At 41.3% G+C, this 17,844-nt stretch overlaps 1 protein-coding gene across 26 annotated transcripts in view; it reads left to right on the forward strand.

Annotated features, from left to right (window-relative positions):
* The window catches only part of LOC308179187 (uncharacterized protein), a 198,516-nt gene that overhangs the window by 145,865 nt on the left and 34,807 nt on the right, over positions 1 to 17,844 (forward strand). The window lies entirely within an intron of this gene.

Genomic DNA, 17,844 nt, shown 5'->3' on the forward strand with positions numbered 1-17,844 from the left:
TTAACTTTATGCGTCTGCCTAGATATAAACTGTTAATTTGTTTAAAATTCTTCCCATTGTGATGAGTTCTGATTTTTCTGAAAGAAAAATACAGCGAAAGTGAGGTGAACACCTATATCTCTGTGGATTTAAGGCATGCATGTGGAGAAAACAGTAAGCTGAGAGGTGTGCTTATACCCCAAAGTGAGGTTTTTCTCATTAAAAAAATTATTTTTATTCATAGTGTCCAAAATCACATTTGAACATAAAATGTTTCACTATATGAGCAGATGACTTTCTTTTTTTTTGTTTGTTTTTGTTTTTTTTTTTAATGATTTCGAATAAAAGGAGAGAAAACATTAAAAGAAAACAAGTGGGGAAGTATTCTGAGCTATGTTAAGCAACTGGCTGGGGGCAAACCTTGTTCCTGATACTGATCACATCAGTAGTTGATACTGTTTTCTGGTATCACACATCAAAATGATATTTCAAAATTCCACATGGCTTCTTTTCTTGCCATCAATAGATACATTGTTCAGCATTAAGTAAATCAAGCACCTGAGATGTCACATAGGTATGTAAGTCTTATTTTGCTCAATGTCTTGCTTTGCATCCCATATTTGTCCAGAAGTGTTAATTTTAGGCCCAAAAGTTACTCCAGGTTGAGTCAAATAAAAACTTCCCTCACCTCTATCCTGTCACAGAAGTTCATTTTATCTTCTTCTGTGGATATCCATGCTTCACAGCTGGCCTCCTGTGTTTAAATAGCAATGTTTATGCTGTTGTGCTAACCTTAGTTGTAAGTGTAAGGTGGCTAGAGACTGGTGGTAAGAGGGAAAGAATACCAGAGAACTGAAGTAAAGTTTAGTCTGTTGATCGAACACGAGCCAACCCAGCTTTCATTGCTGCATGCTCATATGCAAGGGATTGCCTTTGGGTGCAGAGATTTTACGGCATCAAAAGTGTATTTTCCCCTCACACTTTCTAGGAATGTAATTTGCTTTATCTGGAGCAAACGTTATTGCATAGCTGTTAGTTTCTTTTCTTTCTTTCTTTCTTTCTTTCTTTTTCTTTCTTTCTTTCTTTCTTTCTTTCTTTCTTTCTTTCTTTCTTTCTTTCTTTCTTTCTTTCTTTCTTCTTTTTTAATTCTTTCATTTTCTTTTCTTTTTCTTTTTTTTCTTTCTTTTTTTTTCTTTCTTTCTTTTTTTTTCTTTCTTTTTTTTTTTCCAAGGGCAAGTAACTTAGAGAATAGCATTTCCCTGTTGATTGCTCTACCATTCATTGAACAGCATATGGTTTTTGTCTTGGGAATCATCCAACATGTCACAAAGGAAGTGATACTGGACAGTTACTAGGCAGCTTTTGTATACTTTGGGGATAGGGGAAGATGGTATTTTAATAGATTTCCTTGGGGATCTCTTAGAAGGATAATTTAATTGTTGAAATCAAATTTTGGACCCCTGTCACAAATCATTACCTTATCTTTCATCCATCTATTCCGTTGTTGTTCAGACTAATAAAATATGCACACTGCCCTCCATTCATGTGATTCTCTTCATACGTTTTTAACTGGTAACCCTGGCTAATAATGGGTAGGTGGCCTGTTTCTGGCTGAGGATTTTTTTGAAGGAATGGATAGTTTCTCTAGCTACCACATCGACAAGGGTGGCAATGCTCATTCACTCAAAATAAAAAGTCACAGGAGCAGGAAAATGACTGAAAGAGGAGGATGCAACCTGGAGCATCTCCTCAAACATTTGCATTTTGATCACTTGCAGGCAAATTCTGGACAAGTGAGATGTCTGCAACATGATCTCAAGGCCCTTCTTGGTGGAGTTGTTTTCTCCATTCCTGTGGTGGTGTTTTATCCGTTCACGTTTTCTCTTCGTAATGTTTACAGGATTTAGTTTGATGAATTTTTTCGCATCTGTTTGATTGAAGCATATGAGATGAGGTGTACCGTCTTCTCTCCTTTGTAATTTTCTGGCTTCTTCTATCACCCAGCAGCTCTCTGCCTGCCCTGAGTTGGAGAAACAGCTTGTGGTCCTGCTGCCTCAGTTGTTCTTTGCCAGGTCCAAGCAATGTGCCACTTGCAGAAATACAGACAAGCAGCATCTCTGTCCATCACATACCACTGTCATCTACATCTATAGCCTCTCTTCTTCCCTTGGGAGCTTGCCATGGTTATTCTGAGGATAGTATGAAGGAGCAAGGATCTTCATTCCAGCAATTTGGATAGGAAAAGTGGTATCTAAACTGTCAGAGGCAATTTTAGGTGAGAAAAAAAGTGAATAGGCAGCAACATCAGGACAGCACGTGCTATGAAGTTAGTGGTATGGTCTCAGAGCATCCTTAACCTTTTGCAAACCTTCAGGTGTCCAAGAAGCTTGACCTTGATCTGAAGGCTGCATCAGCCTTCTGGTCACTCTACAAATTTAGAAGTGGAAAGTCAAAAACATGGAAGTTTATTATTTCTCACTGTCTGACCACATTGCTCAGACGTCTCTGTTTGACCACAAGGTCATTGAGGGGATTGAAGGATTTTGGGTTAAGTGATTGTGATTATTTATAGACAGGATTTTCAAAATTGCCTAGGCTTGGCCTATGTCTGCTCCCATAGAGATAACTGGAGTTTTTAAAAAAGAATCACTGTATCACTGAAGAACTCAAATTTCTCCTGAAGTGCTCCCTTTGCAGGCACCGAACAAACAACATCTATCCCTACTGTTGAGTATTTACCATGCAAAACAGAATACCAAGGGGCACCAGGTCCAAAACTAAAATTGTTGGTGTTTTAGACAGAGATGGTAGGCATTGGCTGCACAATGTTTGCTCACTCATTTATTGGCCGCAATTCTCTGCTCACATCTTGCTTCTAACTAAAGCATCCTTTCACCTCAAGAAATATTCTCTGAGCTGTTGTGAGGTCAAAAAATAAATAAATTTAAAAACACAATGAATAGCTTAAATAATAATGGCATTTAGGGGCTGTTTCTGCCAAAGTCTAGCTACAGTCCTTATTGTCTTAGAATGAGAATCATTATGCAAGTTAGTAGGTGAGCTCCTAAAATAAAGGATTTTTTTTCTAGTTACTTCACCTAAAACAGGATCAAATCTAGTGTTTGGGAGCTGATGCCTGCTAAGTGCAGTTCTTGCATGTTTCTTTATCCCCAGCCCTAAGAAAACCCTAGGTTTTTTATGTTTCATCAGAAATGTTTTTCTGGAACAAACCAAAACAAACAGAGCCCAACCAGTCTTTTGTTGGTCACTCCACTTCCCAAAGGGTCCTGGGCACTTAATGACACAGCATCTGTCTTGGATGCTATTGAAGGCATTCAGCCCCTAAATGCTCTTCCACTGACATTCTTTTTTACTGTGGTATTTGACAAACTCATACAAATTTGGTAGAGGAAAGGGGAAAGGCGTTTTTGAATGGGGAAGAAAATATTTACTCTTCTGTCCACCTGATAATCAGTGAAAATTCTCAAGAACCGCTGTATGCCATTTCTACTTGTTTTCTACTTTGGGGGAAAACAAGTATCTTGGTGTCTTCTTATTCTTGTTAAAATTATTTTTGTTCTTGCTATTAACAACCACAATCGGAATAATCCCTGTAGGATTAAAAATTGAAAGCTCCAAGCCCCAGGGCCCTTTTACTAAATGTGCTCAGGATTAGACCCAAGATTTGTGCTGCTTATTTCAAATTATATTTTCACTAATTTTTAAGGAGAAAATGAATGCCATTTCTTCAGCGGTAAAACCTGCGGACAGAGTCTTTTGAGGATTGCCCCTTTAAACCATCCAAGGTGTTTATTTTGTATATGAAGAAAGACTTTACTGCTCTGAGTAACATAATCGTGGCTGTGTGTCGAAATGGTGTGTGTGTGTGTGTGTGTAAGGGGGAAGGACAATTGTTCTTTTTGTTCTTAAAGCACCAATGTTCCTTTTTTATAAAGAGATTTTAGTGTAGCCCTCTGTATTCTTCCTCACTATAGAGAAATCCAGTGAAATAGTATCTATTTCCTCAGATTGCTGTCCTAGATACCATAACACCAAATGGGGAGTAGATGTGCTAAATTAGAGGGGATTTTTTATCACCTTTGTGGAAGTGTTTGTTCTTGTATCTTTTCTTTTTCATCATAAAAAGGGGGAAAAAAGAAAGAAAAAGAAAAACTTCACAGAATAGTAAACCTGAGACATGGATTCGAGTGCCAGACAGTTGAATGAACAGGATAATCGGGGTATTTTTTTTGACAGGTGCGACAGCCTGCCTATGACTGGCATTATAATCATTACCATTTTAATAAGGCTCTAATAGGGGGGCCGATAATTCAATGGGGTGTGAGGATCCTAATTCAACTCCCAATCCCACATGAATGTGCTAGAATTTGTGGGCTTTGTTTTCCTCTTTTGTATCCCTGAATGCAAATAATTACTGGCTATAGATTCAAAAATTCTTAGAACTGGAAGCTAAATTAGCTCTCCTAATACTGCACAAGAATGTCAATACTCAGGGGGGAAAAAAAGGAAGTAAGTGGTTTTTGGTTGTTTTTTGTATTACACTTGTGGTACTGCAAAGGTTCTGCAGCTTAAGTGGTTTGGTTGGCAGCGTGAATAATACCAGCACTGTTTCTAAAGGACGTGCAGCTCGCTTTTTTTTTTTTTTCTCAAAAGGAAACGTAAATCTATTTGTCTGAAATTCATTTCTGAAAAATCATACGCTGCTTTCTACCTGCTATATTTTGTTGATGCTGCTGGTATATTCCAGTCTATATCCTTTCAGCAGTGGTTTGTGTTATGTTCAACATCCGTGATGGTACTTTCACAAGAGCCCTTTGGCTCTAGCATAGTTATTTTATCCTGTTCAGATGGCCTTATAAGACAATTCTGAATATTGCTGTAGTGCCTCACCTTGCAGTTCCAGGCTGGGTGCTGAAGACACTGGGTTCTTGCAGGAGCTGCTCAGCACCAGAGCAGAATCAGTCTCAAAACTTAGGAGCAGGCACCAACCTCTGCTCAGGATAGTACTTATGTTTGTGCTTAAAAGGCATTTGAACAATTGCTTTAAAATCCAGGAGGCTAAGGGGTAAGCACCCCTTCTTCTGAGCTCCTGCTGACTCCTACCATGTGCCTGACTCCTGGGACACAGGAGCAGGCGAGCAGGAAAGGGCTCCTCCTCATCCCTCTCCCCAGAACCAGACCGAAAATCAAATGGCTTTCAGCTTTTTCTTCTTTATCTCAGCAGGCCTACACAAAGAATTTTTCTATTCATTTGTGATCAATAATACATATTATAATTTCTAATTAATGAACAACAGTGCTACATGGGACAGGACTTTGAAAAAGGGAGAGGGATATTTCCATATAACCCCTTGCAGCTGGAATCAGCTTCTCCCGCCCACTATTTCTTACTCCAAATTATCTGTGGAGTCTTGCCATGATTTTAGTCTTCTTGCTCTTTTTGCACACACATTGTCTGATGCATAAGGAGTATGAGTAGCGCTTGATGTATAAGGGAGTAAAAGATAAGCAAATGCACTTTATACCATGTTAAAGCAGGAAATAACTGAGGTGGATGAACTGATCTGGGAAAACCAGTCTGAACCTTTGCCCCAAACTGAAATGCAGAGTTCTGGAGGTTTGCCAAATTCTGGTTAATCTTTCTCCCTCTCTGTCTTTTAATGGTATTTATGGTTTCGCTGCACTTCCTGGTTTCAGCTGGGTCCAAAAGTAGGAGACTGAAATATCATTGAAGAGGCTATTCACAGTGTTTCCAGCTGGCTATGACCATGGAATGAAAGATCTCTCACAATAAGGTCTGTTCTAGGAGCATTTTTGCCCAATTTCTATCCTGCCGAGATTCTGATAAGCAGCCAAGCTGTTAGAAAATTATCCTAATTAAATCGAAACTTTGAAAATATGCCCACCCACAAAATAACCACTGTCCTTGACCTGGGGAACCTGTGTAGGCAGAAAACATTCTCTTTTGCCTCTTTGCTCAGAAGATGTTATTCTTGCTTGACCTTGGAAGGCTTCTCACTTCATTGATATGAACACAGGCTATTTTTTCAATGTATTTCAGGATTTTATGGACAGTAGGCTTCAAACCTAGATAGCTCCTCTCTTGATTCAGACATTGAAATGCATTCTTGATCCCATGGTGAATGTGAGAGTGGGACAAATGAACTTTTTACCTGTTATGATAAGGGCTTGCCAGTTCAGACTATGACCTCAATCTGAACTTCTAGGTGGTCTGTCTTGGTTAACTAATGACATCTGAGCTACCACAGAGAGCTTTAGGGAAACGCTCTGGAGGTTTCTCAGGAGTACCGTATAAAGACTTTTTGTTTCGGCTCCCACTTAAGGGTTCCACAGGCATCCTCTTCATCTTCTAAGCATTGGTACAGTGAGTCGGAGAAGACTTCTTACCATCTCCACAAAGTTTTTGCTCTCCTAACGCCTGAGCCCTGAGCTCACATTGTGTACACAGGACCACTAACTGTTTGATTCAGAGGAGAGGGTATCACAATCCTGAGGTGGAAGTGTTACAACGACATTGACTGAAAGGCTCATAACCATGCTTTAGCTCATAAGCATTCTCATAAGAATTTTTCCTTCTGTTTTGCCTTACCTTTTACTGAAAACATGACTAATTATTATTACTGTATAACTGTATACTGTATAATTTTCTATTTGGGGCTAAAAAGATTGTTGAGAAGTTTGTGAAGAACTGACTGAGAAACTAGATGTCCTTCTTTTCCTTTGGGTTTGTTTGGTCTCTCAGGGGGGCAGGAAAACATCTGGTGGTTTGAGAGATAGTCTTGAATGTACACAAAGCTTTCCCTGCTGACTTGGACCACACAACGTGGCTGACTTGCTTCTAGGCACTGACTAGTACCTTTGTTCATCTGCCTCAGAGATGGCAGGAGGCTGTGCTGGGCTGTCTCATGCCCTCCAAGCACTTTCCTGAGGTCTCTCTGCAAGTCTTCTTGTCACCCTTTTGGTGACAATTGTGTTCATGGTTCAGTGTGTCCATGGAGTTGGCAGGTGAGATAATCAGGGGTCAAGGAAGCTCTGCTGGTAACCCTCAGTTCTTAGGCTCAGTTTTATCGCTTCTAGCTGGCGCTGCTGTATATTGCGCTTCTTGTCAGCAATCAGGTTTGAGATGGAGGCCATTCTTTTTGCATATCTAGTTTGCCACTGTTGTCATGCTGTATATTTACCATGTCTACATACAGGCCCAGAGCTAGGCATGGGGCTAGAGCAGATATCTTACCAGATATCAAGAGAGACCCAAGCCAATGGGACTCTCCCTGTTCTACCAGCCCCATTGAGTCCAACACTGCTATGGGACATGAAATGGAGCAAAGTTTGGCCCTTCCTGAAGAGGGCTGAAATGGGAGACAGCAAGGGGTGTGCAGATGCTGACTTTCCCTTTCCCTAATTAGGTGACTAGGTAGTATTAATGGTGTCTTGATGATCTTTCCACATGTTTAGTGGATAGCAAACATTCTTGCAGATGGAAGATTAGTTAAAGTTAGTTAAAGTTCTCCCCAAAATATGTAAAGAAAATAGAAGCTGTCTGACTGGTAGATTTTAGTAACATTCTTCTGTCCCAAAAGATTATAATGCAGCAGTTAAAGGTTTTGTTGCTTCCTGGTCCCAGCATTTAGTTTTTGCTTATCAAAGCAAGATCTAACACTAAGCTGTCTCTGAGCAGGTCTGTTCATCAAGGTTCACAAAGTGTCTTGGAGGAGGACCATGATATGGAAGGAGCTGCTGTAAATTTTTGATGATTAGCATTCACTCTGATGTGTCAAAAGTAACCATTTTCCCCTAAGGTGCTGGAAGTTTCATTGTATGAAGAATTTAGATTAACATTAAATACAGAAGGTTTTAGAAATCATTCACCTTGAAGATTGGCAAAACTGGCATATTCACAGCAGAAGTGAAAGACATGTTTTATCTGTGTTGTCCTTTGTAATTATGCTGCTGAATAACACAAGTATTATCACACCAGGGTTAGTGCCAGAGGATTACCCAAAGTTTTTCAAATGAGATGGTAAAGTGGTGCAAACAGGTGCACAGACAAAGAACAAAAAGAGGGGGGAAAAGTGAGAGAAAGAAAGCTGAGGCCTTCTAGTTTCAGCCACATAGCAAAATTAATGGTTTCTCTAAATGAATAGCATGGCTAGATTACTATTGAGCCTGTAAAATTAGAGGAATGAGTCAGATTCTTCATTTCACTCCTATTTTAATTTAAGCAAAGAAGGTCAAACTTAATTGTGCTTCACCTAAAAAAAAATCTTTTCATTGGAATAATTTTGCAGAGGACAATGTGACACAAGAATAATATGGTCTCTGAAATCTGCTTGCCGATAGCTCCCTTTGCAAACTAGTTCCTTCTAACCAAGACTTCTCTTTGAATGTCCCGCACACGTGTATTCACAAAAAAAAGAGAGGGAGGTATTTCTAAATGAAGTTAAAAATGTCTTTTCAAGGAAAACAGCCAGCATAAGACCGTGGTCCTTGTTACTCTCTTCTGGAATTGCCTTTTTAATCTGTCTTCGTGTACTGGTTTATTTGTGTACATTAGAGCTATGGGGATATTTCCTAATCACTGTATCTTGAAAATAACTGTGTGTTTGCACAGTTCCTTTGCAAGACTAAATTAGGAAAAGATTGTTGGTTCCACTTTTGAATATGAAACAATGTGTATAATGAGATGTGTTTCAATATTTCCTGCAACCTACCAAACACTGGGTTAAGGGTTAAGGGTTAAGGATTTGGATGTGGACATCTAGTGGAAATTTTTTTGGTGGGAGGCAACAGTCTGGGGCTTCCTCATGGGAAGTTCTCTATTGCGTGGTACCTTTGGGACTGTACAGTGGTGGGAGGAAGCAGGTCTTCAGGCTTTCAGGTCCCATCTCACAGATTTCTGCTTTACCTCCATCTGCTGGCTCTCACCAAGAACAGGGGCAGATTTCTGCTTCTTGATCGCCCCGTGTTTGAGGGAAGCCTCCAGATACGCACAGACTGTTACTACCACCTTGCTCCCTAGGATGCCAGGAAAAGTTTCAGGAGCTCTATGCGAGTGAGTAATGGGAGGTGGGGCAGGTCTGGCATGAAAGGTTGATGTTTCCCCTGATTAGTGCCCTATAGTGGGGTTTCTGTGCAAGACCTTGAAGGCCTCTACAATGCACCTATAGCTTTGCTTTGTTAATTAGAGCATGGTGGTCATTGAAAAGAGACCTCCTGGCAATACTTGCTATAAAGAATTGTCAGTATAAAATCTTAAACTTCGGGTCCCTGAATCATGTGGTGTGAACTAACCATGGGCTTCATGTCTATGCAAATAAACAGCAGCCCTGCGATGCCCCATCCCCTCTGCTCTCCTGTCGGCTCTGTTCTTGTGCATCACTAAAGGGCATTGAAATTGCACAAGTCAGTCCTCTCAGCGGGCTTGGAGTCCCGCTGGCCCACAAGAAAGGAGACAGCGGGGAGTTTAGGGGCAACAGAGTACACATGTATGTGCTCGCTCCACATGCACGCCCTGCCTGTCATCCCAGCAAGACCCGTCACCCTCCTGATTGTCGTTTTGATCCTACTTCTTCAGCTGACAAGCTCTGAGTCCTCCAGCCACAGCTGAGAAGGATTGACACTTTCCTGTCCCAGAAAATGCCATGAGATTACACACAGTAGGCTTTATGGAGAGTCAGATTTTTCTATCTAAATTTAAAGTGGCGGTGTTGGCTTGACAGTAACTGACCACTGTTATCTTATTTTTTTCTGTCATAGTATGCCCAACAAGAGCTATCCAAGATCAGGTCTTGGTTTAGAGAAACTCAGATATCAGAAATTCCTTTCCTTTGAGTAACTTTAATATTTCTGTGGATACATGTGAATAGACAGCACTTCCTTATGGTTCAGAACAACTTTACTGAAGCAAAAGTGTTTAATATTATCAAAACAAATTTTTTTTTTTTTTTTTAGGGAGCAAAGTCATCTTTGTTTGCCAGGGTCTGTATTGCTTGATGGGGAAGTATTTCATTTGAAAAAGCAGGGTCATTCCAGCTGCATGGTTTTCAGGACAGTTTGCAATGAGTGAACGTTTCATGACCCTGGAGTCCAAGCCCATTGCAAGATTTCATATTTCCTGTATGATGTTGCAGTTCCTGGCATCAGCTGAGGTGCCTAAGAAAATGTAGTTCTTCATTAAATATGGCTTACAGCAGAGCTCACCAAGTGAGGTATTTCTGCCTTCCTGGTCTTCCTGAAGTTTGATGTGTGGATATGGATATGGATATGGATAGGATGAGGTTCTTCTGTATTCCGCCTTTTTAGCCTGGTTCCCTAGGAAGCTAAATTGTATGGTTAAGCTGACCATAAGTCTCTCTACCTTTTAGCTCTCTAATTTTTCAACACGGCTGCTGGGTAGAAGGAAAGCAGACAGATGAATGCTTCTTACTGGAAGAAAGCCTGAGCTCAGTTTAGTATTAACAAGAGAGGATCTACAAGGGGGCGAGGAAGATGCAGATGCAGGTCTCCTGCTGGTCTGCAGGGACAGTGCCTCCTTCCTTTGGTCTCTCACGGTGTACTGTCTTCTGAGGATATTTCACTGAGAAGGATGACAACAAAATGGGATTTGTTGTCAGGCTGAGAAGACCATTCACAGTCTTCTCCACAGTATCTTAAAAAAAAAAAAAAGAGAGAGAGAGAGAGAGAAAGAAAAAAAAAAAGAAAAAAGAAACAGAAACAAAACCAAATAATTTTTATCTCATTTTGTGTAAGACAGATTGCCAAGGGACACAAATCACTAGTTGTCTTTGGACAACCCCAGCTTTCCATCAGCAAAGGGTCTGGCCTGCAGAACTTGCCTACATTTTGGGTTAGTATGTTTATAGGACTGCTCAAGCAAAGCTAGGAGATTAAAGACCTTGTAGAGAAGTATTTCAAACGCAAAACCACCCCATTTATTAAAATCTCAATTTCTCAATTCGTATTTGAGACTTGGACATGTTGACCACATAATGCCCAGTTTAGAGCATGGAGAACTTCTCCTCAGTAAACAATGATCACTTGTTCAAGCCAGCTGAGAGATGCCCCTTATAAAGCATGTAAAAAAATTCAGGTAAATTGTGCCGTATGACAGAACTAAGCATGGTGTGCAGAGCACAAGCAGAAGTCTGCACAGAAGTAACTTGAGAGCCCAGTAAAATGCAGCTAATGGAGAAACGGATCCTCAGTGAATAGAAACAGTGGTTTATTTCCAAGGTGCAAGGGAGTAAGCAGAACAAGAAAAGTGGTGGCTGTCAACTTGCCTGCTGTGGCACAAAAAGTAAGGCTCCCCAGCTGCTGGCGGGCGAGAAGGAGGTATCATTACGTGGCGCGGCCCCGGCGGCGTGCGGTGCATTCGCAATTTGGGGCCGCGCAGCTGTGGTGCGCCGCAGCACGCGATGCCGGCCTTGCTGACAAAGTGAAGGCTCCCATTATCGTTGCTGTGGTCCGCTTTGAACCGCAGCCTGCTCTTTGTTCGCTGGGGGCAGAGAAGGCCCTGCAAGCCCCTGGGGGTTTGGGTTTCAGGCCCCTGAGTGAAGCAAAGTTTTCACTCTTCCATACCCAGGGAGGATGGTTACAAAGGAGACAGCCTGGTTTTAGCTTTGCTTGGGTTTGTTTGTTGCTTGGGTTTATGTTTTTTTATTATTATTTTTATTTGTCTGTTGTTAATAATTATTCCTGTCTTGAAAGTTGTTTTTCTTTTTTTTTATTTTTATTTTTTTCTGGAGCCATTTGAAAGAATTTTAAGATTTGTTGCCACCCACTGTGTTTATTTTAAAAACGACAAAATCTAGAAAAACCTGTATTCTCATCACAGCCCTCCTTCACCTCTCACATCTGGCTGAAGCTGAGGTCTCTGCTCACATCTCAGTGGGATGAGCCAGAAGAGAGCTTATCCCACCTGCCCCTGATCGACGATGAAGATGATGGTCTGGGGGCCCACAGGGCACTGGGGGTGCTGAGGGACTCTGCTCTGGGAGTTTGGCTTCACCCTCTGGCCTAGTGAGATATTCATACTCTCACTGGCAAGGTACAGTTGCTTTCCAAATAAAAGCTTTCTGAAATGGATGAAAGCACTCCAGCCTACCCCTGTTTATCACATATGTACATACACACCTCCCTGTACATTTATGCTTACAAATTTGCAGCAGGACAGGCTGGACAGCAAAAAATGGGAAGTGAAACAATTTTCTCTCTCTTTTTTTCTTCTTTTTCTTTTATCCATCCCAAATAGTACACTGCACCTGCAGTGTCAGCTTCCTCATCCAGCTTCATCAGTGACCCTCAGCCTTAATTTGGAGGGACGGAACTCTGCATGGGGGAGAGGTCAGCTCAAGTATTGCCTAAGCTTGTCCCCACTTAGCTATGAGAGCCCGTGCTCTTTTTGAACTTTATGGTCTCATCGTTTTCAGTCCCCTGCTGGCACACAAGGCTGGAGAGGATGTTGCAGTGTGTACCCATGCATGAGCTCCGCTTGCATAGCCATCTCTCAGGGCTCGTCTTCCTTACTTGGTTTTGTACAGGTCATTCAGCTTGCCAGAAAGACAGGGCAGTGACTACAGAAGCACAATAGATGGTGTTTTTGTTTTGATTTGGTTTTGTTTGGTCTTCTGTCCTGAAGATGATGTTAAAAAGCATTATAAAAAATGTTGTCAGCATGCTCCGTGATTTTTTCAGGCTGAGTACAGGTTAAGACAGCCACTGGACCTTAAGCAAGTATTTTGGTGACATCTTCTGAAATTGTCAGCCAGAAATCTGTGCTCATGCCTGGGATACAGAGTAAGTGGATTTGCTTAAACAAATGGTTTGCTCATTTGCAAAGGTAAAGACACACACATATACGTGCAGTCTGCATATTTGCAGGTGAGAATTTAGCAGCTGGACTGAAGTCCCTTTTAAACTCTGGCACCTTAGCAATATTTTAACCCTCTGCTTGTTACATGTTGTCCAGACAGTCACGATTTCCAGTGCTTTATAAGCATAGATCTGTATGCTGCAGTACAGAGAAGATATTCTCAAACTAGCTCCAGCCATGGAAGTACATGAGAAAGAAAAGACCTTGCTCCTTAGCTACCTTCTACTACCATCTATCAGACCTCAAATACTCCTATATTTTCAGCATGTATCTTTAAAGCTCTCTCTGTGTTGAGGGTAATAACAAAGTAGGGCTATCTACTAACTAGGGGGCTTTTAATTGCCCAGAGTAATTTCTTAGAGTATGTGCCTAAGAATAAGCCATCACATTTTACCACATTTTACATCAGAGACAGCAGAAGACATAGGAACTTCTCTTTCACTCAGAGACAGGAGGATGGCGAACCCTCTATAACTTTCCAGGAGTGGTTTGTAGGTGAAGGTCTTGCTTATCCTTTCTTAAGCCTTGCTTGTATGCCCATGTCATCCTCTTGTGTGAACCAGTACAAAATTGGTTGTCAAAGTATCTTGCTGGAAGTGCTGTAGCTGCCTTCCCAATCACCTTTCCCTCCTGTAGATGTCAGGACAGTCCATAGTCTCTTGTCATCAGTCCTCAGAAGCATTTTCCTATGACTTTTCCTTCTGTTCTGTACAATTTGATACTAGCACTTTTGAAAAGAATGAAGAAGTGCTGCCTACCTCCCCTACCACACACTCTCCTCCTTGTGCCCAGAGAAACACAGAGTTATTTTTTGATGTTGCTTGAAATGTGGATGGTGAAAGTTGTGTGTTTCTGTACCTCTTCAGTGGGAGCAGGACATTGAGTTTTTGCTGCAGCCAGACACGGGACTTTCATCCCACCATATAGCCAAAGAACAGGTTACAACAGCCCTGTGGTTGTTCTGCCTGGTGCAGAGGGAACATCTCACCCTTGGCTGCCCTCAGTATTAAAGGGACAATAGTGGCCCTGCCACCATCAGCCATGCTGGGTGCGAGCTGTGACTTGTGCTAAGACAGCCTAACAAAAACTGCTGGAACTAATGGAAATTGCAAGTTTAGAAATGGACAAAGGTGAGCAGAAACTGCTAAGTAACAATAATAACTTCATTGTTTCCCAGCAATCATTTATTTGTGATATTGACTGCTGGTCACACTGCACTGGAGTAGTTTTGTGGAGAGCTGAGTGCAGGAGGGAGAAGGGAAGATGTGTGACAGCCATGAGAAGGGTGCCACAAAACATCCAGCTGCTGGGTACCCTGAATTCCCTAACCTGCTCCTCTTCCTTTGGATCCATTGCCAACCCACTGGGTGGCTCTAGAACAATGTGACGAACTGCCCTGGTGGGAGTAGGAGGAAAACCAGAACCTCTTAAGGACTTTGGAGGTGATGTTTCAGAGGTAACATAGTGTAACACCCACTATGTTAGTGGCACAGAGGTTGGGAGGAACAAAAGCTAATGGGCAGCTCTTGTTGTGGTGGCCTTTGAGATCACAACCACGAGAGGCTGGGATCTGGGATAATGCTGACTCCACGTGAATGTACATTATGAGAGAGAAAAGATGTCCCTAGAGGAAGGGTCTGTGCAGTGGTACTTTTGAAAAGACGCCCAGACTTTAAACATGCCAGCATCTGTGAAGGCATTGAACTGATACCAAAAAAAGAGAGGAATTTTATACAAGGCAGTGGAGATTTCCAAAAATGCTTGACAACCACAATTGTTCTTGGTCTCTCTATTTTATTTACATGACTTCATGGAAATATCCTAGGCTCTGGAAAAAAAAAAGATGCATTATCTGCCATTATCATATATATTCAAACAAACAAACAAACAGCTATTGCACAGGAGGATGATAATGCCAGGAACTGACATCTTCCTTCTTCTCCATTTATCTCAGCAATGCACTCTTGGTCTGGTGACTGTGATATTGAGTATTGTCAGGTTGGGTTTCCACTAATTAATGAAAAACAGGCTGAAAGCACAAAGGATTAATTTGGCCTATTCAATCTGATCACAAACATTTTGCGAATCTGTTTAGATTTTTTTTTTTTTCTGAATGGTGTGAGGTAAACCGAGATAAACAACATCTTGTTTCAGCTAGTCAGCCACAAAAGAAATGTGGATTTTCCTAATGGGGTCAAAGCTAAGAAAAGTGGAGCTTTGTTCCCAGGAGCCAGACAAGGCTGTTATCTTATAGAGAAGGCTGATACAGGAGCTCTAACAACTTTAGAGCTACTAAATATCCCTGAGGACTTAGGAAGCAAGCCTCGCTCTGCCTTGGAAAGTTTTGCATTATCAGCCTCAGGTGCATCTAATGATGCCTCTTGCTTTCCTGGGCAGGCACAAGTCCTTTTACAAGGATTTTGCTTTCAGTGTAATACGAAGCATCTGAGTTAGGTTTCCAGCTGGTGAAATCAATGTACTTGGCCAGTGAAGAGAGTGGCAATCTATATTCAGCTCCTACATGCATAGTATTGAGCGTCTTTGATTAAACTATAATCAGAAACCAACAAACAGATAATTGGTATATGTAATACTGCAAAACATGCGTAAAACACAATTCTCCCAGGACAAGACTATAAATACATGCCTAGGCTAGTGCACTAGCAATGAGTGAATTGGTTGCTCCAAGGGAAGGCGCACACTGGCTTAATTACATGTTATGCTCATCATTAAAAGGTTAAAACAGTTGAATCAATATTTTATTGCACTGTTGTAAACTGTAGTTATAGCATATTAGATTACAAATGGCTGACAAATTTAAAAGCATGTAACTGAATCAAAGTCTGAGTAACTGTTACGTGTGCAATTTAGAAACAGTTATACCTTCCAATTGAGAGGATTTGTTTCTAATTAATATAAAAGCTGTTTATTTCAGCCCTAGGCAGGCAGTATTTAAATACAACAACAAGTCACCTGGGAGTTTCATCTAAAGCACTTTGTGAAAAGCTGTTATGTTACACTGAAATGAATCCAGCATAAAGTAACTGTACCTGCTTCACTCAAAGTGCAGAGCTATTCTCTGCAGGCTGTTTTCCCCCCTTTTTTTTTCCCCTTCTTCTTTTTCCTGAATATACTAAAATATTCTTGGCCTAGTTCTTGATGAAAGAACAGTGAGAGTTCTAGTGCTGCTGCAATTTCCTCTACTTTTATTGCCTGCATATCCTGAACTATCCATTGGCAGCTGTTATTGTGGAGAGGTGTCGTGTATGCACAAAATGAAACGTGAGTCCTAGCAAAAGGAGCACACAGTGTCAATAAGGCAGGGAGGTGCACAGGGACATGCAGTACGGTGACCAGCAACAGTTACAGATTTAGCAATTACTGGTTTCTAGAGTTTCTAGAAAATGTGAGACCGTGGCTTTGTTTTCCTTTTGGAGCATTTGAAATGGACTTGTTATGATCTTTTTTATCTTGTGTGTGTGTGTGTGTGTGTGTGTGAGATTTGGTGGGGTTACAGGTAGAGGGGATAAAAGCATCAAAAGCTCTTAAAACCCTGTCACCAGAATAGTTGCTGATTTTTAACCTGTTTTATAGGGTGGTGTGGGATAAATAACATCTTGATCATTTTTAATTAAAAATGCACTTAAAAGGTAGGTATCTTTTTGCATAATCTGGAGTGAAAGGGTATTGAAAAACTTCAAAATTTCATGCGAGTCCACCTTTCACCAGCAGCATATTCCTCTCATTAGTTTCCATCAAATCTCTTGATTTTATCTCTTCCAATTTTTCCCCCCAATTCCTATGACCTCCCCGCTCCCTATCTGCATGTGCTGTGGTAACAGCTGGACCTGCAGCTCATCCTGGATCATTTCAGGATCTATCTGGGTGAACGAAAAAGCCAACCACATTTGTGAAAGGTGGGACTGGTAACTCTCTTTCCACTTGTAAATCCCCGGGTAGGCTGTGAATCCTCACAAAGTTTCCTATGGAAAACAAATAAATTGTTATTTGCCACCTGATGATTTGGGTTTGATTTGTCATTGAGACTCCAGCAAGGTTTGTCAAGTGAGTCTGAGTGAGGACTCAGTGATGACCAGTTCAGTAACTCTCTCTTTTTTAGTGTGTAGCTGGTGGACAAATTTGCTCCTTGCAAACTAAAGAAAGATAATGCCTTTATTTCATTTTTCCCTGGCTTAGTTGCAAAGCTAGCCTCACATAAGTTTCTCTGCTTCTTAATTGTATGCTACTGAGGTGCTTACTGAGTATTTCTTCCTTCGTTGAAGGAAGTTCAGGACCCAGCACTGCCCATAGCAGACGGTGCTTGCCTGTTCCCAGCTGTCCTCAGCCCAGGGACGGCTGCACTGCAGGTATGGGATGGAAACAGGGGCTTAGCTGGCAGTCCCTGCAATGGCACATAGCATAATCCCCTGAAATCTCACAAAGCTGTAGGGGACATTTCCATGGTGTGACACCTCCATCACATACAGGTTTTAAGTGTCTCAGGCGAATAGAGCCTCATATTTCAGCCAGTAGAGAGGAATGACTTTGTATCAGAAGTAGGGAGCAAGGAATGTTATGGGCCTGGCTCATGGAAGTGTTTGCCATGCAGTTGATTGTTATTTACAGGGAATAAATGAAGCAATTTAGATAACACAAGAATGAGGCCAAGCCTCATTTGTTTCTCTTTCTCCTGCATAAAAGTAGTCCTACTGGCTGCTAACAAACTTGCTTCTGTACACCTCTGTATTTGCCTGTTTGTTGTGCCTCTGAGCAGATGCCTCACATTGTGCACTTTAGGATGGATGTGTTGCTAAGCAAAGGGAAGTAATCTCCTGTAAAAATGATAAAACCCATTGTAAACTGAGGCCCAAGCTCTGAATGAAAACATTTTGGATTTTGATAACTGACTGAAATATAAGCATGACAGTTCATCAGCTCTTAGGATGCCTGGG

The sequence above is a fragment of the Anser brachyrhynchus genome, assembly GCF_964034855.1.
Source record: "Anser brachyrhynchus genome assembly, chromosome: 1".
NCBI lineage: Eukaryota > Metazoa > Chordata > Aves > Anseriformes > Anatidae > Anser > Anser brachyrhynchus.